General features: G+C 39.4%; 1 protein-coding gene and 1 long non-coding RNA gene across 18 annotated transcripts in view; one reads left to right on the forward strand and one right to left on the reverse strand.

The window, feature by feature from the left end:
- Positions 1–24,768, reverse strand: part of PHLDB2 (pleckstrin homology like domain family B member 2) — a 239,895-nt gene that overhangs the window by 129,166 nt on the left and 85,961 nt on the right. The gene's annotated exons all lie outside the window — the stretch shown is intronic.
- LOC114676432 (uncharacterized) overlaps positions 1–24,768 on the forward strand; it is a 69,953-nt gene that overhangs the window by 15,642 nt on the left and 29,543 nt on the right. The gene's annotated exons all lie outside the window — the stretch shown is intronic.

Here is a 24,768-nt window from a genome sequence, read left to right on the forward strand (position 1 = left end):
CGGGAAAACTAACTGCTGCTAGAGTTGAAAAACAGACGTCTTGGATCACCCTGTTATTTCACTGCTATCTTCCCTGTAAAACAACAGAACTTCACCACCAGCAGCACCACTAACAACAAAAGCACACTTTTGTCTAGAATAGACAAATTCTGGCAAACGAGTAATGGACAATGCTTAAACCAAAAGAGGAACCAGTTTCTTAGCATAGTTATTTCTTCTTGGCCATGTTGCTGCTTATTTTCTATTTTTCATCCCATGCTTATTATTTACCAGCCACCCTGTTAGGTACTTTGTCTTTATTATTTCTTCTAATTTTTACAAATCCCAAGTTATAGGGAAAGAAACCAGTGTCCTTGTTCTCAAGAGCTTCCCAAAGAGTTCCTGACTTTAAGTCTGGCTTCCTGCAGCTGACATATCTAATATTCTCTGTAGACACAGGGGAGCCCCAGGAGATGACCTGGTCCCACTGTCATATAAGTAAGGGCCCCCATTTGTTGTACACCTAGTATGCCAAATATTGTCCCACTCGATTCTCACAATGTCTCTAAGACTAAGTGCTGTCATTTTTTTTTTATTTAACAAATGAGGAGCCAGAGACTGAAGATGAGTTATCAAAAGTCATATAACCAGTGATGTACATTACCTAATGAGGTGACAATCACCATCTCCTATTCAAATGCTAAAACATACCAGGTTTTGTTTATGTTGCTCTTGGCATATTAAGGAGAATGAACCTTAATGGTGGCAGAATTGGAGGTAGAAAGATAAGTTAGAGGTCTATACAATAATAAAGATAAGTTAGAGGTCTATACAATAATTCAGGGGAGAGATGCTAAGAAACTAAACTAAAGGCATTTATGTACAATAGTGAGATGCAGACTGTATGATATACCTGGGAGGTAAAACGCATCAAGCCAACATGATTTATTGATTCTAGAAGGTGGGTACAGGGGAGAGAGGGTTTGATTTGGGTAAGTGATGGATGATGGTGCCATTATCTACAAACGGAAATACTGGAAGTAGAACGGATGTGGGGTGAGGAGGGGAATTTAATTCTGGACGTGTTGAATTGAAATATATCTGTAGGGCATCCAAGTGAAGTGCAGGGTAGAGAACAAGACTAGAGATGTATAGTTGGAGGATGCAGATCAAGACAAGTTTTTTTTTTTTTTTTTCCAAAATGGGAAGGAGTAAGGCAAACTGTCTCACAGGCTGAGAGAGATGTTAAAGATCTAGGAAACAGAGAGATTAAGTGACAGAGGAATGTCCTGGGAGAATAGAGAGAGGATGAGGTCAAGAACCCAGCTGGAGTGTTGGTATTGACCAGAATAAGCTCTTTTTATTTCAAGAGAATGGGTAGTGAAAGCAGGTAAGGGTAGATGCCAATGTAGGTCAACAGCTATGTGACGGGAAGGTTATAATTAGAGGATTTTTACATACTGAGGGCCACATTTTTGTCCATGAAGAACAAGGCCAAGTCTTCCACTGAAAGTCTACCAGCATGAATATTATTTAGGAGATAACTGCTGAAATATAAACTTCCATAAGTTATACTTAAAAGAAGCTTTAAAAACTTTTGTGTTATAAGCAATACCATCAAAAGAGTGAAATGAGAGCCCACAGAGCAGAAGAAAATGTTTGTAAATTATATATCTGATAAGGGACTTGTAGCTAGAGTATGTGTAAAACTCTTAAAATTCAAAATACTTGGCAAAGTATGGTGGCTCACTCCTGTAATCCCAACACTTTGGGAGGCTGAGGCAGGAGGATCACTTGAGCCCAGGATTTCGAGACCAGCTTGGGCAACATAGAGAGATCCTGTCTCTACCAAAGATTTTAAAAAATTAGCCAGGGATGGTGCCATGTGTCTGTGTTCCCAGCTACTTGGAGGCTGAGGCAGGAGGATGGCTTGAGCCCAGGAGTCAGGAGCTGCAGTGAGGTATGATCATGCTACTGAGCTCCAGACTCGGCAACAGAGCGAGACGCTGTCTAATAAAAAAATCAAAATACCCAAAGGATTTTAGACATTGCTCCAAAGGAGATATGCCGAACATCTTTAGCCATTTGGGAAAGGCACATCAATACCACAATATGATACCATTTCATACCCACTAGGATGGCTATAATAAAAAAGACAGATTGTAACAAGTATTGGAGAGAATGGAGAAACTGGAGCACTCATAGGGTGTTTGTGGAAACACAAAATGCCTCTTTGGCTCACAATCTGCCAGTTCCTCTAAAGGTTGACAGGCTGTCATAATATCCAGAAATTCCACTCCTATGTATATACCCCAAAGAAGGCCGGGCGCGGTGGCTCAAGCCTGTAATCCCAGCACTTTGGGAGGCCGAGGCGGGTGGATCACGAGGTCAGGAGATCGAGACTATCCTGGCTAACATGGTGAAATGCCGTCTCTACTAAAAAAATACAAAAAAAAAAAAAAAAAAAAAAAACTAGCCGGGCGTGGTGGCGGGCGCCTGTAGTCCCAGCTACTTGGGAGGCTGAGGCGGGAGAATGGCGTGAACCCGGGAGGAGGAGCTTGCAGCGAGCCGAGATCACGCCACTGCACTCCAGCCTGGGAGACACAGGGAGACTCCATCTCAAAAAAAAAAAAAAAAGAAAACATATGTTCTCACAGAAACTCGTATGTAAATGTTCATGGTGTCATTATTTGTAATAGCAAAAAATGGAAACAACTCAGATGTCTTTCAAAAGTGAATGGATAAAGTGTGATATGTCTATACGATGGAATGTCATTCAGTAATACAAAGGAACAAAGTACTGACACAATGCTTCAACATGGATGAACTTTGAAAACATGCTAAATGAAAGAAGCTAGTCACAAAAGATCACATATTACATGATTACATTTATATGAACTGTTCAGAATAGGTAAATCTATAGAGACAGAAAATAGATTTGTGGTTACCTAGAAGTGGATGTAGGGAAGAGATGAAAGAGGAATAGAGAGTGCTGCTAATGGATGTGGATTTTCTTTTGAGAGTGAGGAAAATATTCTAAAATTAGATTATGGATGACTCTTTGAATATATTAAAAACCATTGAATTGTAAACTTTAAATAGGTGAATTATATGGTATGTGAATTATATCTCAATAAAAGCTGTTTTTTTTTTTTTTTTTTAAAAAGAAGCTTCACAGAAGATTTTTAGGCAGTGAAAATACTCTGTAAGATACTGTAATAGTGGATATTGGTTATTATATATGTCTAAACCTATAGAATGTACAATAGTGAACCCTAATGTAAACTATGGATTTTGTGTGATGGCAATGCATCAATATAAGTTCACCGGTTTACCAGTTGTAACACACATACTACCCTTGGGGATGTTAATAAGGGAAGAGGCCATGTTTGTGTGAGGATGGGGGTATATGAGAAATCTCTGTACCTTCATCTCAATTTTGCTGTGAACCAAAAAATAGTCTTTAAATAAAAAGAAGCAGAAGCTTAAAGTCTAAGGAAAAGATTGTTGACAGAGGCAAGAACTGAATACTACTAAAGACCAGATAATAATAATGGCCATTATATTTGAGCGATTATAAGTCAGGCACTGTGCTAAATGTTTTACCTACGTTATCTCCTTTAACGTTCACTATAACCCCATATATAAGGTACTTTTCCCTAAATTTACAGAAATACAATTAAAGCTCAGAAAAATAAAGAACTTGTCCAAAGTCAATAGTAAGAAAGATAGGAAGACAAAATGCAGACCTAGATATGTGCGAGTCTGTTCCTGAATACATGTACTGTGCTGTCTCCCACAAGCTTTGCTTTGCTTTCTAACTCCGACTTTCTAGGTTCCGCACAAATGCCAACATCTTCAGGCCAATTTCTTTTTCCAGGACATTCCTACAATGCTCTAGGTCTATCAGTCTTACAGTGATAGATAGCATTTCCACCTCTGCAGTCTTAATAAAGAGTTGCAGAATAAACACATTCATAATAAAAATGTTGTGGATAAATGTATTGATAAATGGTTACTCTCCTTAACTCCTCCACACGCAGGGGTCCTAGAAGCCCAGCTGACACCCTGTACAGAGTGATTTCCTGGTGTTCAGAGCACTTAGAGCTAGAGTAACTGAGAGCCTAACCCAGAGAAAATGCATCTCTTTATTCTATTTGAAGAGGTTATGAGTGAGAAGAAAAGAACAAAAGTTGACCTCAACTGTTGGATAGAGAGACAATGCCCATACCCATTCACCTGTCAAGGTGGTTCTTGAGTTCTATAACCCTGATGCAACCTTCCAGCTTTCCTCACGTATAACTGCAGATATATCTAAATTAGTTCCTGGCATGTAGGAGGGGTTCAAGAAGTTTTCTCTTCCTTTTTCATTCCTTTACAGTTCCCCCCTCCTCCTACTCCTACTCAATAACCATGAAAAGCTCACCGTTTAAATTCGAACCCCATCTCTACCAAAAATACAGCTAAGAATTAGCCGGGTGCGGTGGCGGGCTCTTGTAGTTCCAGCTACTCAGGAGGCGAGGCAGGAGAATCGCTTTAACCTGGGAGGCAGAGGTTGCAGTGAACGAAGATCACGCCACTGCACTGCAGCCTGGGCGACAGAGTGAGACTCCGTCTCAAAAATAAATAAATAAAATTAATTAAATAAAATTATAAATTCAAACTTCTAGTCTGGAATGGAGTAACTACAAAAGAAGAGAAAAAATACAAACCTAGCTCCCTAGGTTAGTTGCCTAAACTCCTCTGTGGCCTGGTAATCATGACAAAATGGTATTGGAGACTATCTGCCTCCTGATGAAACTATGAGATATCTGTCCACTTATGTCTTTATGCCACATTATTATAATGTGAGAAGCAGTAGAAGAAAAATCGTTCTTTCTAATAAAATGCAGTATACCAGTGTTTGCGTGGGCTTACAGTGTGTCAGGCATTGTACTGAAATCTGTACCGACATCTTGTCATTTTATTCTCACACAGTCTTTTAAGGTAGGTTCTTCTAATTGATAGACAAGAAAATTGAGGGCAGAAGAGGAGGAATACCTTCTCTAAGGTCACCTAGTCAGTAAGGGAGGGGTCAGCAACCTCCCCTTAATCTATGTGGCCCTAAGTCAGGTCTTTCTATTTCTGCATTAGATTGTCTCTTTATCCCTTCTGTTATCACCAAGCTCCCTTTCATGGAAACTGTTCTCCTAAAAATGGTATGGAGGAAAATGATTCTAATGTGTAAATAAGATTACAAGAAATTATCCAATATCAATGCAAAAATGCTAGAGTAAATATTAGAAAACAGAATCCAACACCATATTAATAAAATATACCATGACCAAGTAGGATTTATTTCTGGAATGCAAAGATGATTCAATATGAGGAAATCTATTAATTTAAATACTATATTAGTAGATATAAGAAGAATAATCATATATTATCCTCAGATGGGGAAAAAGCTTTTTAAAATTCTTTTAATTTTATTTTATTAAACACATTTTTTTGGAGACAGGGTCTCACTGTCACTCAGACTGGAATGCAGTGATGTAGTCATAGCTCACTGCAGCCTCAACCTCCTGGGCTCAAGCATTCTTCTGCGTCAGTCTTCCAAGCAGGTAGGACTACAGGCATGTGCCACTCTATCTGGCTAATATTTTTATTTTGATTTTTTAGAAACGGGGCCTCACTATGTTGCCTAGGTAGGTCTTAAACTCCTGGTCTCAAGCAATTTTCCTGCCTCAGCCTCCCAAAGTGCTGGAATTACAGGCATGAGCCACCACACTTGACAAGAAAAAAAAAAAAGCGGGGGGGCTTTTAACAAAACTCAATGCCTATGCCTGATAAAAACACTCAAGAAAATAGAAATTGAGGCATATTTTCTACACTTGATCTTAGCCGTAAGGCCAAGAAATGATGATGCATATTTTTCTATACCTCGGTCCTAAACCCAGTGTTATGTTTAATCAGAAAATACTCGAGGTATTTCCACTGAGATTAGAAAAAGGTAAGGATGCTTACTCTCTGCATCTATTGAATTTTTTTTTCCTAGAGATTATAACCAACACAAATTAAAAAAGAAAAAAAATCGATTCATAGGAAATGGAAAAGAAGAAATAAAACTATTTGCAGATGATACAGTTTTCCCAGAGAACCTGAGAAAATCAATGATAAACTCACAGGCCATAAAATCAATTTTATCTTTTTAAAATGCTAAAGATAATGTTAATTTTAAAATAACTTCAGATGTCAAAAGCTGCAAAATAGCACAAAGAGCATTTTTTTCTGGAACTGCTTGATAGTAAATTGTGAACAGAGAGCCCATCACTCTTGCATAATGTGTAACCCTTCAAATAAGGGCATTTTTCAGATAACCAATACACGAGAATCAAAATCAGGAAATTGTCATTGATACTAACATTAAATTCACAAACTCCATTCAAGTTAGTTAATTATCCCAATAATATTCTTTATAGGATCCAATCTAGGAACATGTGTTACATTTTGTTTTTCTGACTCTTTAATGTTTTTGTTTGTTTGTTTGTTTGTTTCAGTCTGGAAGAGCTCAGTGTGGGTGGCCTCTCATACGCTAATTTATCCTCACTCCCACCCTCTCAGTATCAGGGGTAATGGAAGAGACAAAGAGGGTGACCACAATCAAAACCCATCCTGCCAGACATATAAAATGAAAAATTGCTTGAGTGTGTAGAGAAATCTGGAAGTGATGCTATACTTTTATCTTATTTTTACTATAAAAGTTTTGAAGCAGACTATAAAAATAGGAATATGTTAAATGATGAATATTCATTCTGCTGAATTCTTCCTAGATAGAATGTTCACAAGAAAAAATTGTCTTATTTCCAAAATGGTTCTCCTAAATTAGATTTAGAAATATATCTGTTCTTAGGTCAGTATATGCTCAGCACTAACTGCGCTTCAAGAAAATCTCAGAGTCTATTCTTACATTAAATTTTAAACAGGTAATACAGAAAACACAACTATCCTCATTTTGTTAGATATTAATTCTAAGCAAGTTTTAAAAAATATTCTAAACTGACTCAGCCTCAAAGTTCCGTTGGAAATTCAGATTGTCACTAATTCTATGGGGCTGTAGTTCAAATTTCTTTATATGTAAAGCCTACAACTATTTTTTCCTAGTTATATTTTTATGGTAATCAAATTATTAGCCTTCATCCACATTGACTGTCTGAAGGGTTCTGAAAGTATAATAGGTATATAAGTAACTTCCATGCTGTGCATGTTTGATGAATTTCTGGGAAATCAACCAAGATATATTATTGGATTTGCTATCATTCTTGTAGAGCTGCTTTCCTGAGAACAGCTTGGAAAGGGAAAGAGGGATCATGGGCAGGGTCAAATTCCTCTTCTGGGTTGCCAGAGGCAAGAGCATACTGAGGAACTTTTTAAACATACTGGTTCCTGGCTAGGAGTGGTGGCAGGTGCCTACAGTCCCAGCTTCTCAGGAGGTAAAGGTGGGAAGATTGCTTGAGCCCAGGAGTTTGCAACCAGCCTGGGCAATATAGCGAGACCCTGTCTCTAAAACAAACATGCAAACAAATACATAAATAAAAATAAAAGTACAGGTACCTTAACCTCACTCCAGACTTTCTGAATCAGAATCTGTGTTGGTAGGTTCAGTAATATGTGTTTTTGTTGTTGTTGTTGTTGTTGTTGTTGTTATTTTTGAGACAGAGTCTCCCTCTGTCACCCAGGCTGGAGTGCAGTGGGATGATCTCAGCTTACTGCAACCTCCACCTCCCAGGTTCAAGTGATTCTCATGCCACAGCTTCCCAAGTAGCTGAGATTACAGGTGTGCATCACCACGCCCGGCTAATTTTTGTATTTGTAGTAGAGACGAGATTTCGCCATGTTGACCAGGCTGGTCTCAAACTCCTGGCTTCAAGTTATCCACCTGCCTTGGCCTTCCAAAGTCCTGAAATTACAGGTGTGAACCACCGTGCTCGACCAGGTTCAGTAATATGTGTTTTGAAGAAGTTTCCCAAAACAATCTTCTGTAGTAAGCTTAACACTAACCTTGATTAGCTTTGAGAAATTGTGTCCCACAGAATGTCAGTTTAACAGAATGATCCCATAAAAAACTAAGAGGAGTTTTGAAAATTATACATTCTATAGCCCCTCCTTAGCAAGCCATGGGACATATTAGTATATGCATTTAGTATAGGCTCTGAGGAAACATCTACTTAATTTTGTTTAATCCAGCATTTCTCAAATTTATTTGAGTACAGCACACACTTTCTTTTTTTTGGCACAACACAAATTACTATGCACCCCAAAGAACACGACTTTGAGAGAGATTGATATAGAACACACTCTTCTCCATGCCACCCCTTCTTTATTAATAGATCAACAACTGTTTGATGTTAGGCAACTCAGGAATGAATGTAACTTCAAACTTTTATAAGGAATATTGTACAAGGTTGCATAAGAACTTCCTGCCGGTATTCTCTGGCTCTTCCTCTGTTCGTTCCTAAACTTTAGATATTTTTAAAAAACTGATAACAGTTAGATAACCAATGTGCACTGATTTCTTACTCTATGCAGACTGTGTTCTAAGCACTTTGCAGGCATTATACCCCTTCACACACAGCCCGCTGAGGTAGTTTCATTACTATAACAGTGTTATGACAGGATACTGAGGTACAGAGATATTAAACAACTAAACCTAAGAAAACTCACAGTGAGTGGTGAAGCAGGTATTATAGACACTAAATCCAGGTTCTCAGATTCAAAGCCTATAATGTTAACCACTTCATTATTCCACCTGAATAATGTAGATTTGATATGGTTTGGCTCTGTGTCCCACCCAAATCTCATCTCGAATTGTCATCTCCGTGTGTCAAGGGAGGGACCTGGTGGGAGGTGATTGGATCACGGGGGTGGTTCCCTTATGCTGTGCTCCTGATAGTGAGTAAGTTTTCATGAGGTCTGATGGTTTCAAAGTGTTTGGCAGTCCCCCTCACCTCCTGTCGCCATGTAAGACATGCCTTGCTTCCCCTTCACCTTCTGCCTTGATTGTAGAGTCCCTGAGGCCTCCTTGGCCATGTGGAACTGTGAGTCAATTAAATCTTTTTCCTTTATACATTGCCCAGGCTCCGGTTGTTCTTTATAGCATATGAAAATGGACTAATACAAGATTATTTGGGAATCTCATTCAAAGCCAAAGCTTCCCTTGATCATGGCTTCCTAAGCCCTGTCCCTAACGCTTGCTCTCTCGTCTGAGCTACAGATCTGCTTCCCTAATTGCTTGTTAGACACGTCAGTGAGGAGCTACAACTGGATTCTCAAACTTAACGTATCTCTGTAGAATCTCATCTTCCCTTTCCAAACTTACCTTTCCTTTTGTTTTCCCTCTTTCCAGCATTCATGAATTTCTTCATATGACAACTGTGAGCACGTACCATGCATTTGACACTGTGCTCTGTTGGGGACTTAAAGGTGAATCAGGGCTTCTTATTCCTGACTTCCATTTGGCTCATAACTTCAGTGAACACATGCTTCATCATGGCCACTTTCTTCTCTTTCTGCAATTTGTCCTTTCAGATTAGTCTCTCCAGCAGCTGTTTTATTCTGTCAATTGTTCTTAAGTCATATCACTTGAAGAAGAATTTGGTTGTTGGATTATCTTTCTCTGAAAGGTCATTGGCATGTCTGTAGGTACTGTGGCAGATTGTATTCCAAAAATGACCCCACTGGCTCATCCCACCATGTGACATTGGCAGCCCTCCATCATGAGGTGGGGTCTACATTTCTCCCCTTGGATCTGGATGGGCCTGTAAATACTAGTGGAGGTGATGCTATGCTATGTGCTTTTCAAGGCTAAGTTCTAAAAGGTAAACACCTTCTTCCTGGCCCTTCAGAGAAGCTGGCCCTTGGAACCTAGGTCCTGAGTCATGAGGAAGAGGAAAGACTACATAGGGTCACTATGTGAGGTGTTCCTGGTGACAGCCCCTGCTGAGGACCCAGCTGACAGCAAGTACTAACCTCCAGACAAGTGAGTAAGGTTTCAGATGATTCCTAGTCCTTTCCTTTTCGTGTCCCCAGCTGATGCTGAGTGAAGCAGAGACAAGATGTTCTCTCTGAGCCTTAGCTAAATTGCAGAGTTGGAGCAGCATAAATATCATCATTGTTTTAAGCCGCTGAGTTGTGGGGTGTCTGTTACACTGCAATCGACAATGAGAACAGGTGCCTACCTTTATTTTCACCAGCTATTGACAGGGGCAGAGTCACATGGCATAAAGTATAGCTACCTGGAAAGAGCTGCTGCTGGTGAAGCAGGCACCATTATTAAGTGTCAATTGTGTGCCATCGTTTCACATTCTTAATCATCTGTAGCACTTAATAAAGTACTTCACATGTAGTATATGTTGAATAAATATTTACCAAATCGAGTTGAAATATGGTGTGATAGTTAAGTACATGACCTTAACAGTCAGATATACTATACAAACCGCAACTCTAGATGCTACAGCTGTGTGATGGGAAGCAAATTTCTTCCCCAACCCATCAGTTTCTATATAATAAAAATATCATAAAACTCTGAAACTGATGTAAGGATTAAATATTTAAGGCATGTGCAAGTGCCTAAGAATGTGAGGATCATGGTAAGTCTCTGTCTCTCATTCTCTCTTAAATTTTAGGACAAGATGAGAAAAGATTGTAGTCTGATTGTGAGGGATCTTGAATGCATAGTTAAGGTTCATTTTTTAGGCATTAGGGACCCATGGAAAATTACAAAGCTGTGATATGCATAAGGCAAGGTTTGAGAAGATTACTATGGCAATAATGTGTAGAAAGGATATCTAAAACCAGCTCCGAAGCTAAAGTCAGTGTCTAAGAATGTTAGGGTATAAAAAAGGCTTAAAAATATAGCCAAGGGGATATCAGGTCAGGAATAAATGGCAGGATGATATTACAAAGGAAATTTCCATAGACTTTGATTGACTGGGTTTGAATCTACCAAGGAAAAAGTTAAGATAAGGAAAGCGAAGTCTAAAATTGGTCTTAATAATTTGACAGCATTTATTTAAAGGATCCCCTATGATTCAACAATTTCACTTCTAAAAAACTGTCTTATAAAGAAATGAGGGCAACAGTACTTAAAGTTATATGTCAGAGATATTTGCTGCATCTTTGTTTGTGATAACACAGTGTTGAAACCTGTATTACCATCAGTAGGGTCATGGTTAGGTAGACTACGATATGTTCATACAATCAAATAATATGAGAATGAGGTAAATCTATATAAACTGACCTGAATGATAAGTTGTAAGTGAAAAGAGCAAGTTGTAAAGCTATATGTGTGTGTGTATATATACACATATATATAAATCAGATGAATATATATGCATATATAGAAATCAGATGAATATACATATACATATATAAATCAGTTAACTATACATATATAAATCAGATGACTATATATACATATATATAAATCAGATGACTATATATATATATATATATAATGCCATCTGATTTTTGTTAACAGCAGGAAAAAGCCTAAGTGTTAGAAAAGAACAACACTAAGATTAATGCTGTTTTCCTCTGGGAAATGGGGATGGAAGGATGTGGGAGTGGAGTGGTCTTACAAGATTTACTTTGAAACTGATTAGATATAGATTAACTTGTAGAAAGACAAAAAGAGACGTAGATCAACTTGTATTTGGTATGAAGTGGTGCTGTACCAAAGGGTTGGATTGTGGTTAGAGTTGTGGTAGTCGTTGGCAGCAGTCAAGGGTGTATCTGGGCAGGTTTCCAGGTTGTGGTTTTTGTAGGGCTCAGACAAGATGTGGTCGGTATGAATAGAGCTTGCAGCTAAGACTAAAGGGTCAAAGGCAAAACTCATGAGCCAGTGTCATGGGAAGCAGCACCGCAGATCATTTTTACTGTTGCTGGATCCCAGGATTGGAGGGAGTAACTCTCTCTGACACAGCCTTGTTCACCTGAAAAGCTAGCTTAGGACATCTGTCTGACTGACCAATAATTTACCCTGGATTCAACATAATAGGAGAGTCGGAAGGTAGTACAACATCCTACTTATGAAATTAATCTTTATTAATTTGTCTATTCCCACCTTAAACTTATTTACATTTTTAAGTTGGTATGTATCTATATCTGCATTCGTATCTATATCACCCATACCTGTGACTATAATTTATATAATCTATCTGTTTAGATAGATACAGACAGATATCCCTGTCTGCCTCTTCTCGTGTGAAACAATTAGCATGTATTCAAATTTGGTCTTGAACAATACTATGTATGTTAAGTACGTTACAAAAAATGGATCCCACATGGGGTATTATAGTGGTATGTTGTAGAGCCAGTGTTTTATTATAGAATTACTGATTGCTTCTCCAGATGGGTTTAAATTGATGACTCTAAGAAATATTTTGCAAACTCCCCCCTTCTAGCTTACTGTCCCTACAAATGTGCTCATGGGAAGACCCACTTTCTCTTCATTACTTTAAAATGCTTTGGGCAAAGAAAAACTTGGGTGTTTTTATTAAATAAACATTATCTTCAAAGCCCAATGATGAATTTTTTTAATACATGAAAGTCTCTTTCTAAATCCTTTTCAATATTTAATACATATTGTATAAGTATAAACAATACATTTGACATTTTAAAAATGCATATGCAAAGTGATTTGCAAAAGTCCCTAAAATATTTATGATTCTATTATCTACAATTTTCTTTTATTTATCCTATCTCCTGTAGATTCTGATTAGGTATAGGTAGGGATTTTTAAAAAGTGTCATGACTCAAGCCTTTCTTTCTTCCTTCTTTTCTCTTTTCTTTTTCCTTTTCTTTTCTGTCTCTCTCTCTCTCTCTTTCTTTTCTTTCTTTCTTTCTAGAAAATAAAATGTGGAAATATGAGTCCCCTAAGATCCCCCTGCCTGTCATGCTGACAATGATATGCTTAGACTCTGGGATGTGTTGCCTTTTTTTGCCATGTTCCTTATTCATGGTATTTCAGAACAAAAGATTTATACATACCCATGAAGCTACATATATTCTTTTTTTAAAATCACTGTTATCAAGCCATATATCTCATAAATTAATAGAAAGATGTTGCTTGTAAGACAAAGAATTTCAGATTGCTTTAATTTTGTCAATCTCGTGTCTTTCTAAGCAGAAATACCAGCCTCAGTTTCCCTGCTTATTAAGCAATATATGCTTCCAAGCAATTGCAAAGTGAAAATGGAAATACCTTTAGAAATTACTTTATGCTTCTGCCACTAATCCGGATAGAGGCCTGGAAGCTGGAGGAAAGAGTAGAAGCTGTTTTTCTGGCACAATGCAGAGAACGTGGAGGCCTGCTCCAAATTTTAGTAGCTTTATTGCATCATTTAATATAGTTGGTGAGTGAATAGGAGAAATAAAATTACAAATTTCTCTTTAGTGGCTTGGCTAAGAAGTTGAAGTTGAGAGTAGACTGTGAATCTAAATCTTTAGGAATTAGATACATATCTAATTCCTGGTTTTACTCTGTGTGTGTGTGTGTGTGTGTGTGTGTGTGTGTGTGTGTGTGTGGTTTTTTTTTTTTTTTTAATAGTTCTGTCAGTTTGGTGATAAGAAAATGTAAGTTGATGTGAAATTTTAAAAAAAGTATTGTGAGTTTAGGATCTAGTGAAAAACTGGGTAGTCTTCTAGAACCTAGTTAAATAATATACAAAATAGAATTCTTAGAAATATCAAATGTTGGTCGGGTGTGGTGGCTCATGCCTGTAATCCCAGCACTTTGGGAGGCCGAGGCAGGCTGATCACCAGGTCAGGAGTTTGAGACCAGCCTGGCCAACATCGTGAAACCCCCGTCTCTACTAAAACTACAAAAATTAGCTGGGCATGGTGGCATGTGCCTATAATCCAAGCTACTCGGAAGGCTGAAGAAGGAGAATCGCTTGAACCCCGGAGGCAGAGGTTGCAGTGAGCCAAGATCACACCACTGCACTCCAGTCTGGTAACAGAGCAAGACTCTGCCTCAAAAAAAAAAAAAAAAAAAAAAAAAATCAGATGTTAGGATTTTTTTCTTTTTAAACAAAAGAATAATGGAAGAACCAGGAATCCAGACAGGAGAGTTGAGTGAACATGATACCTTCCTTTAGGGAGGAGAAACAATCCATTGGCTAGTTGGAGTTGTTTTTCAGTCATAGTGGTGGATTTGAACAATCCTTCCAACCCTTTCACCCAGTTCTTCTCTTTACTAATTGCATACCTTTGTGAGATGGGGCAATATGGGAGAGATGTGGGAAGATAAGTGGCCCTTCAGAGGTTTCCATGACTTTTTAGAATTTTAGTGTGTTGGCTCTAGTTAAAGCTGTCGATAGGAGAAGGGAAATGTCTAAAACCCTGGGTGAACAGTCACTCAGCTACTCAGAAAAACATTTGGACATTAGAAAAAACGTTGTAAACATTTATATGTGTTCCTTTTGATCTAGAAGCATCTATATTTCCTTTCCTCTAGGAGAAAAGATTCAGTAGGTTTGGCTGGTTGGCTAAAACCGGAGGACCACTGTGATGTCTTAATATTTATGCTACACAGTGTGTGGCATTTGGCAGGGACTCAAGAGAGGTTTTCTAGGTTTCATTAAATTGAGTCAAGTGGAAGGTATAATCTTTTTGTTTGTTTGTTTGTTTGTTTTGTTTTTGAGACAGATCTCACTCTGTCGCCCAGGCTGGAGTGCTGTGGCGCAATCTTGGCTCACTGCATCCTCTGCCTCCAGGGCTCAAATGATTCTTCCACATTCACCTCCTGAGCAACTGGAACTACCAGTGCATGCCACCACGCCCAGCTAGTTTTTGTAGGGACAGGGTCTCCCTGTGTTGTCTGTCTGGTCTCAAGCGATCTGCCAACCTCGATCTCCCAAAGTGCTGGGATTACAGGCGTGAACCACCGTGCCTGGCCACAGTCTTTTAGAAGTCAAAACTATTTAAAAATGTTGATAAAATGTTTATTAAGTATGTCATTCAATATGTGTTCATAGATTACCTGAGCAAGGGAAATTAGAGAGGGGAAATCAAAAGATGATCCATTGACAGAGAGACTGGGAGTAACTGTGATCCGGTTTCCCTGTTACTGGTGGGAAGCATTACCAGCATCTAAATCAATCAGTGCACAGGAGGATATTGGGGCTGGGGCAGGGCAACTTCAGCTGCCCCTGTGTTTATAAAGCAGTTGGACTTCAGTTGCTATAACTCTCTTGACCTTTCTCTCCCAGTTGGCTCACTCTGCCCCAGAAGAGAAGAGGCAACTCTCCCATGGGAGCATTTGGGAACTCCACTGGTTCTGTGTAGTTGGGAGCTAGCTGACCTCAGGAGCTACAGCGGCTGAGCTCCTTTGTGGTCTGGCAGCCCCCTGTGGGGAGGTGCACTGTGAATGGTGGTTACTCTACCTAATTTTGGAATGCAGCTTTAGGAAGTCCTCTGTTGCACTGCACCTAAGCCATACTCTCCTTTCTCAGCTTTATAGTACTGAAGTTGACTTTTTTATCTCCTTCTGCCAGACTTCCACGTCTATCTTTTCATGGTTTTCAAACTTGGTTGAGAAATGAGTGCTATTTTTTGCCCCCATCCTCAAGCCTTATAAAAGGTACTCAGCTCCATCGGCTGTATATATCTATGTACTTTGCATCTAGTTATATGAGATGTATTCATTCATTTATTCATTTAGCCGTTCATTTGGAAATACGTACTGAGCACTTAGACTGTGCCAAGCACTCTGGTAAACCCTGAGACTCTACCCACAGAAGCTCACAGTGTAGCATATTTATAATGCAGTTGAACAAGTGGGTGAGCATGAAGCTTCCCAGGAAGAAACACAGTCTGAACGAAGTTGCTCAGTTTTTGGTCTTTCCTTAATCGAGTCATAACAGAGTGGGGTTTGGCCAGAAGGTAGTCAGGTGTGATAAAAGCTTAGGCTGCAGAGGCAGTAGGGGCTCCGTTCTGAAAGGCTCTCCTTAAAAGCCATACTAAGGGCCCTGGATTTTGCCTGGTAGGCAACAGACAGCTGGTTAAAAGGTTAGAGGAAGGATGTGGTCAGATTTCTGTCTTAAATAAGTCACTTCGATAGGTTGGAGGATCAATTTGAACAGGACAAGCCTAAAGAGACTAGTTTGCAGGTTGTTCTAGGTGAGATATTATAAGAATGTGATTTAGTAGCACGTCTGTTTTTTTTGTTTGTTTGCTTTTCCTTTCCTTTTTTCTCTTGGACATTGTGAAATGAGCTAATGCACAAAAAGCATTTGCGTTTAACTGCAGTTCATAGCAAGAACTCAACAAATGTCGGCCATCATTGTTTTCTTTTTCTAAATCATCATGTCATTTCCATCATCATCATCACCAGAGGCGATAATTTCTCTCTTACTGCTCATACTAAATAATGAGCAGCCTCCTAGAGGCAGGCTGCTCCCAGAGGAAGAGAGTCATAGAACCTTCTCTCAGACGGCTTTGGTTCAGCTGATCAAACTGCTCCCTACCCCCACTCCCATTCCACCACCACATGACTACACCTCCCCTGGCAGAATTGCCAAAGATCCTGCATTCCTACCCTGGCCATGGAGCAAAACTGTGGCATTACTGTTGGATATTAAGGATTTCCTCTTTGTTTTACTGTTATCATGCTTTCTTCTAGCCAGAACTCTACTTATCTGATAGAAAATGTAGGGTTCAATTCTTTGTTCAGCTGCCAAGATTCTTCAGTGCTTTGGCAAGGAAAGGAAATCTGGCACAAGTGTTTAGGATTGCCCACGTACCTAAGAAAACTACACTTTCTAGATGTAAAGAGTATGTGGGTGGTCTTCTCACCAATGTGCCAGCTTTATCCCTTGAATAATTGGAAATCCCCCAGCAAATACCCTATTGAAGGAATTTTACTTGACTGGTGTATTTTCAAGGTCTTATTTAAAATTATATTTGAATTAAAAACTTTCTTTTCTTGAGACAGAGTCTTGCTGTGTTGCCCAGGCTGGAGTGCAGTTGTATGCTCTCGGCTCACTGCAACCTCCGCCTCTTGGGTTCAAGCAATTCTCCTGCCTCAGCCTCCCTAGTAGTTGAGACTACAAACACCTGCCACCATGCCCAGCTAATTTGTTTTTATTTTTATTTTTAGTAGAGACTTGGTTTCACCATGTTCACCAGGTGGGTCTTGAACTCCTGACCTCAGGTGATCCTCCAGCCTCAGCCTCTCAAAGTGCTGCCATTACAGGCATGAGCCACCATGCCCGGCCTAATAATAATATTATTAGTAATACATGTAATAAGGAAAAATGACAAAAATAAAAATAATCCAAATTTAATTATAGAAAACTCTTTCTTAAACTTCTTAAAATAACCACAGAACAACCAACTGATTTTATTTCAATCTTACTTTTCTTTTCTAGCTCTCTTATAAAGATTTGTGAGCCAAAAATTAAGAAGATTCAAACGAAAAAACCTTCATAAAGATGCAGCACTTAAAGGATTATTTAAAAGAGGAAGTGTGGGCCAGGCATGGTGGGGTGGCTCACACCGGTAATCCCAGCACTTTGGGAGGCCAAGGTGGGCAGATCACTTGAATCCAGGCATTTGAGACGAGCCTGGCCAACATGGCAGAATCTTGTCTCTACTAAAAATACAAAAATTAGCCAGGCATGGTGGTGCACGCCTGTAATCCCAGCTACTCAGGAGGCTGAGGCACGAGAATCTTTTGAATCCATCAGGCAGAGGCTCCCATGAGCTGAGATGGTGCTACTGCACCCCAGCCTGGGTGACAGAGGGAGATTCTGTCACAAAAAAAGAGGAAGTATGGTTTGTATGTTCTTTCAATATAGAATGGCTATTTTTTTTTTTACTCTACTGCAAGTATGGTCAATATGATTTTCCTACTGCATCTGTCTTCAAGAAGATGAGAATATTTTGAAACTAATAGCTTACAGTCTCCCCAAGGACCTCTCTTTTTGATAGTGTAATAATCTCCATATATCACCAAAGTAGAATTGTACTGGCAAAGTTAAGAATCTGGATCCAGCTTGTCAAGGCCACAGCCTTTTTTATGTTTGTTCAGTTGTCCTACAGTGATTTGCACTTGTGACAATTACCTAGATTATGGAAATTTGTAGGTTTGAGCAAATCTTTCTCTTCTCAGTGTTTTTTTCTTCTTACCTATAAATAGTGAGAATGCTAAAAGCTACAAAAACTTCTCAGGAGTTTACCATGAAATAGTCATCCTTTAAATGTAGAGATTAAATTTTAAGTTATTTGCATGAGCAGACGAGGCCATTAAGAGATAGTATAGAAAGGTAAAGGGTGTACAGGTGGATATATAAGGAACAATTTTTCCACATTTTTCAAGAACACTCAGGCAGAGTGAATTATTCATGCACCTACAAGTAAAAAAGATAATTATCAGTTACCTTTCCACATAGTACATACTTCAAAATGTCTAACAAAGTTTGTGTCTGTTGGAATACTTTCAGCCACAAGTCTGTCAAATTAGCTTAAGGCATGTCGAAAACCATCGGCTCGTGTAACTATACATCATAGATTCGCTGGGCTTCAGGTTCATGGACCCAGATGCTTTTCATCTCTAGGTTCTGCTGAACACAGGCTTCATTCTAAGGACAGTTTCTCACAACTGCCAGCTGCAATCAGGGTTGCATGCTTTTACTTCCACTTATGATGCAGGAAAGACTTGCTTCCTGAAAGGTCCCTCAAGCATAAGGAAACGTTTTCCCTAGAGACCTTTAGTTGATTTGGGTCACATGTTCACTCCGGAACCAACAGTGGGAAAAGTTATGAGATAGCTCCTCGGCCTGTCAGGCTATTGAGGATGTGGGCTGAGTCAGAAAGGAGTAGATACCTGGCCAGAAAGGGGTGGATATCTTCCATTCTGTTGGAAAGGAAGAAAGGACAATGGATGCTTTAGGCCACCAGTAACAGTCACTCCAGAGTTCCTGGGAGGAGTAAGCCTATACAGTAAGGATGAAAACCACTGTGAACATTCATATGGAGTAAGATTTGGCAGTCGAAGCTACCAAATGAGGCAGATAAAAAAAACCTATTTATAGGGAGAAGACAGAGAGAAAAGAACTGACAAGCAAGTGGGTTGGAAGATCAGAGGGTACGGCTAAGGATTTTATTGCTTTTCAAAGCAAGGAGAGAGGATGGTTTCAAGTTATCTGCAGACAGAGAAGAAATAGAGCAATAATCCTGTGACTGACTGCCCTGCTCTTAAGCACACTTTTTGTCAGAACTTCTTGCTCACTGTGAGCAGGGGAAATGAGGCTCTGAAAGACAGCGTTTTTGTGAGTAATCCAAGATGAAACTAAGTTACCTAAAGAGACAGATACGACTAGTGAATTAAACTAAGTCTGTAGCCCCTCTACCATCTCCTCACACATAAACACATACTGCAGTGCTATGCAGGCAAGGAGGCTGGTCAGGAACGTGAGGCCAGTCACAGGGAAAACCAGACACATGTTCTTTGTATCTCTCAGTGGTATGTGAACCCAGCATACATTTCTTCATTACATAATGACCAAGTGATTTGAAAGATCAAAAAAATGTTAACACATACTGATCGTGATTGTACAATTGTCTGTAATTTAAGTTTGCTGTGAATTTATCTATATGTAGATGGGAACAGATAAGACTTTGCTAGGTTTGTGAAAGTCTAGTAAACTATTTGGTCAGTGTAGAAACCTAAGGGCTAGTGAGAGGAACTTCATGCAGACTCCACTCCATAGACCCACCGACTATTCTAAGGGGACTCTTGAGATCAGTGATTAGGGGCATTGTTTTCCTTAAAAGCTTGTCATCTACAAATATGAATCCACAATTCAGTGATAATACCTTTCTGCAAGCACTATGATATGGTGCAACTTTGTTTGAAACTTCTAAGTTGAATTCATTGAAATGGGGTATTATCTGGAAGCCTCTGAAAATAACAGAGGCATGTTAGCTTGGGGTATATGTAAATTGTTGAACACCTATTCCATATCCCAGCTCTCATTAGGGGGAACTGTTGAAATTACAGCTCCATTAAGTCAAGAACTTTGGCTCAAAATGGAAGAGATGATCAAGGTATTTCCCAACTCCCACTTCTTCCTGGTCCCCTAGGCCTCCTGGCTTGCAGCCACTTGGAAGCTGCCCTGGTTGAGTACTCCAGCATCACCTTGGTGGTACTATATGCTGCTAGTGGCACTGCTGCTGCTCCTTTGACCATGTGATGCAGACATCATCTCTGAAGCTCCTTCCAGAAAAGCACGTTGCCTAGTGCCTCAATACCCTTCCTTTGTCCCCATGCTATTGCCGCATAAATCTGTTACTTAATCAGACATGTTATAATTATGTGCATTTTTTTTCCCGAGGGCTAAACAGAGAGTTCTTCCACGGCAGGGACTTTCGTGATTTATAGTGCTGTATTAATTAAATAGTATGTGATCAGTAAATAAAGGAAAGAAAAGTTCTGGTGGCTTTTGGTATTGGTCCCAAGGAGGGAATTTGGGCCAAGGAGGTAAGATTGGAATAAGAGAAGAGCTCACATTGTCAGCTTAATTTCCTTTGACATCAGGCTTTCTCTTCTGCTACTTGCCAATGTTTACCAGAGCTCATAGGAAAGGTTCTATACTCTGATTTTGATTTTAGACATTGAATTTTCACTGTAATAGAGAATATTCCCATCCTTTAAGATGGGGCAAGCAAATTCTAGAAATGTGTGGTGGTCTGAAGATTGCTGAAGGAGATTTTCAGTTCTGACAGTTGAGACTACTTTATATGTTCACTGAAAGTTCCTCAGTTTCCTTGACATTTTTGGAATTCAGAGAAGTCTAAGAGGTATCTCTGCTATACCTGCCTTTCATTTTTCACAAGGAAAACAGTTGTTTGAATATTGGCAGAACAAGTTGTTTTCAGTGTACCATTTTGTGTGTGTATATATATATATACACACAAAGATAGATAGAGACACATACAGAGAAAAAGAAATATTTTTTTTCTGATGCAAAGTATGAAGGAAATCGAGGAGAGCACCATGTGAGAAACTAATACCTAAATTTACTACCTCAGGTTCTGGCATCAAAAAGTGGACTGGAAAGGTAATGAGTATAATTATATATAACCTGGCCTGCTTTTATTTATGGGGCTTGATGTATCACCCCAATTTGCAAATATAGGGTTTCCTGAAAACCGAAATTCAAACTCTTCCTGTAGAAATGTGGTCATGCCTAGTAAAGCTGCTACCCCACAGAGGTTATATATCTTTTCAATGCTAAACATTTTTGCCTGCCAGCAGCCTGGAATGAAAATAAAGCCTGAAGTTTCTGACCATTAGACAGCCTGCTGGGCCTTCCCTAGGTTACTGATATTTTCCTAGGTAGGTAGTAAGAGGAACATGTCCGAATAGAACTTTACAAAATGTAATAGCACTTGGCAAACAACGTCTTATTTTTAGTAGCATTACCTGCTGTTGTGTTCCAGAACAAATTAGCTGTCATGGAGCTGGTGATGGTTAATTTTGTGTGTCAATTTGGCTACTTCATGGTACCCAGATATTTGGTCAAACGCTAGTCTAGATGTTGCTGTGAAGGTATTTTTTAAAGATTAATATTTAAATGAGCAGCCTTTAAATAAAGCATTTTACCTCCATATTGTGGATGGGCCTCATCCAATCAGTTGGAGGCCTTAAGAGAAAAAAGACGAATTTCCCCTCAGAAAGAAAAAAATTTTATCAGTATACTACCTTTGGCCTCGCGCTACAGCATCAAATCTTCACTGGTCTCCAGCATGCTGAGACTACCCTGCAGATTTTGAATTTGCTAGTCTCCAAAATCATGTGAGCCAATTTCTTAAAATAAATCTCTGTCTGTCTCTCCCAGTTCTGTCTCTCATTCATTGGCTGTGTTTCCCTGGGGAACCTTGACTAATACAGACCCATCCTATATTCTCCACAGCATGGATTTAGGTTCCCTGGCACAGTGTCTGGGGTCTTAGAAGAACAATGAGCCTGGTCTGACCAGAAAAGACATTCAAAATCTATCATGGCGGTAGGTCATATATTTCTTTGAGTTTCATCTTGGGAGAATTGCTGAAAGCAGGACCAATTCAGCTCAGACTTACACTGGATACTCAGAATCACTAGGGACCCTGACATGGAACTGAAGTAACACCTAAAAGACGACTTTTCCTGTAGTCTCCAGGAGAGGAGAACTTCAGGGGCTCTTGGAACTAAACCCTGGTTCTGGAATTGCCCTCTCCCAATTAGCACATTTTGGCTGCTGAAGTCTGAAGGCAAAATCTTGCTTGACTCTGGAATTTGTTCTAGTGATATGCTGCTATTTTAATTCTGAAGTGTGTTAATATCCTGACAACTCCTGGTGTTGATAAACTATAGTACTGTCCTTATACTTTGGAAAAGGGATCTGTGCCCTAGGTCTCACAGTTTAGAAAGCCTCATTCTGGTCATGCCCCTCTGGCCCTATCTTCTTTGCTTTACTCCTCTTCTTCCTTCTCCTTCTTGACCACAAACTGGAGAATCCAGGTCTGGAAATTCCATGCCCAGCTTCCCTGTTCAGGGCCTGTGAAGATCTGTTCTCTCAAAGGTACATATATTTAGATCTGAGAGGTGGCCATGGGGCCACTGGTTGTTAAGTAATGTGGATTGAACTTATAGTTGTAGGCTATTGTGAGACACAACACATATGAGACACAATAAATATAGTGTGAAATAGATCACAAAAGAGATTGAAAAGAGAGGACTTTCAGACTGAGCCAGGACTAGCTTTCCTTGCATCACTATAGTGTTTCCACTGTAGTATATAGTTCCACTAGAGTAGAATACCAAGGGGTCTGAGAATTCTAAACTCCAATTTTGTTTTCCAAGAGGTTATCAAGGAATTTTTTAAAATCAAGGTTGGAAGAAAAAAACATTTCTTTACCACTTTAACTTCGTTTTTAACTTTGAACTATTTAGACTTAGAGTATGCAGACATTCATTTGTACTCTAGACCATCTCTGTCAATCATTACAACAGTGGAGGAATTTGTGACTCAAATAAAGGTTTAGATTAGCTGACCACCAAGTCCCCTGCCAATGCTGTGATTCTACATGTGGTAGTTAGGGGCGGAAGAATATGGTCAGACCCTCTCTAGAGAGCTCAAGAAAAACAAAGAGGAACAGCCTCAAGCCACTAGGGCAAGGATGGTTTGACCTTAATCCAAGTTTCCTTTTGGTTAGACTTTCTATGTGAACACTACTTTTCTTCAAAGCTTCATTACCACGAAAGCCTGCAAGACATTTCATACCATGCCAGATGCGGTTACTAAATGAGGACTTGTCAAACTTGTTTGTTTTCAAACTCAATAATTTATTTGATAAATGTGGATGCATCTTGACAATTAAACTCTCAGATTCCATTGGTATTTGTTTGTCTTTGGGGTAAACAGATAAAAGAAAATTAGAATAAGCCATTGTATATTCTAAAGGACAAATAAGCAAGGTATCCTCTGAAGGACAAACAACACTGGGGTTGAGATAATAGTGGGTTTGTTTTCTGACAGGAAGCATAGTATATTCATAGAGAATGTACTCATGATATTTCTAAGACACCCACTTTGGCTTTTTGGGCATTTTATCCAGCTTCTCAAAATTCTCTGTTGTACAAATTCTTTCAAAAAGGAAAAAGAATGCCTAGAAGTTGAAATAAAGCTCTCCTGTACTCATTGTCCCCCAGGTTGGAAGCAATCAGTGTAGTCAGATATCGCTGGCTTTGCCATGCATAAAAGATGCAGAAAGGTCTTCCATTTCAGATTATTAGACTTGAAAAAGACTAAGTGGCATTGAATTCAGATGGGTTATCTACCTTGGCTTTTTATGGATTCCCTTGACAAAATATTGGTTACAATCCTACATTTTTGAAGTCTGAAAGATTCGCCATTGTAAACTAGGATGGTGCTATGGACTGAATTTTTCCCCACAGCCACCCCCACCCCATTTATATGTGGAAGCCCTAACCCCAGTCAGAGATGGGGCATTGGGAGATATGTAGGTTTAAATGAAACCACGAGAGTAGACCTCATGATGAAAAGCGTGCCCTCATAAGAATAGACACCTGAGAGCTTGCACACTCTCTCTGAATGTGAGAACACAGTGAGAAGACAGCAATCTACAAGCAGGAAGAGAGTCCTCACCAGATCTTGACCATACTGGCATTCTAATCTCAGATTTCTAGGCTACAAAACTGTGAGAAAATACATTTCTGTTGTTTAAGCCACCCAGTTGATGACATTTTGTTTTGGCAGCCTAAATTGACTAGGACAGATGGACATGAACTTTGGAAGGTGCGTTGGAAGGGAAAAGTAACAAAATCCATGGAATGAAACCAACCTGAGAAGAGGAGGCATCTAGTATAGTGACCAAGGTTCAAGGGGTTTAGTGATTATTATGGCCCAGCATGGAGCCAATGGCAGAATTTTTTTAGAATTCAGCAGATCTGGACTGGTGTCAGCCTTGTGGAAAACAGCATAAGAGAGCTGAAATTTTAAAGCCCTATTATTAGCTTTCACTCTAGTGCTAGTAAAGCTCTAGCTAGCAAGACCATGGCTGCAAAGAGTGTTAGAATTTGCAAGACCCATCTTCAGCTGTGACAGTGTATGGCATTGTGAAAATATGGTACTAGTGGTCCATTCAGACTCTTAACTTAGAGATTGGAAGCAGGACTAGCCTACTGGGGATAAAGTCAATTCCTAGAGTTCTTGAACAATAGGGTTAAGTAGAAGATTTGAGACT

The sequence above is a fragment of the Macaca mulatta genome, chromosome 2 (genome assembly GCF_049350105.2).
Source record: "Macaca mulatta isolate MMU2019108-1 chromosome 2, T2T-MMU8v2.0, whole genome shotgun sequence".
Classification (NCBI taxonomy): Eukaryota; Metazoa; Chordata; class Mammalia; order Primates; family Cercopithecidae; genus Macaca; species Macaca mulatta.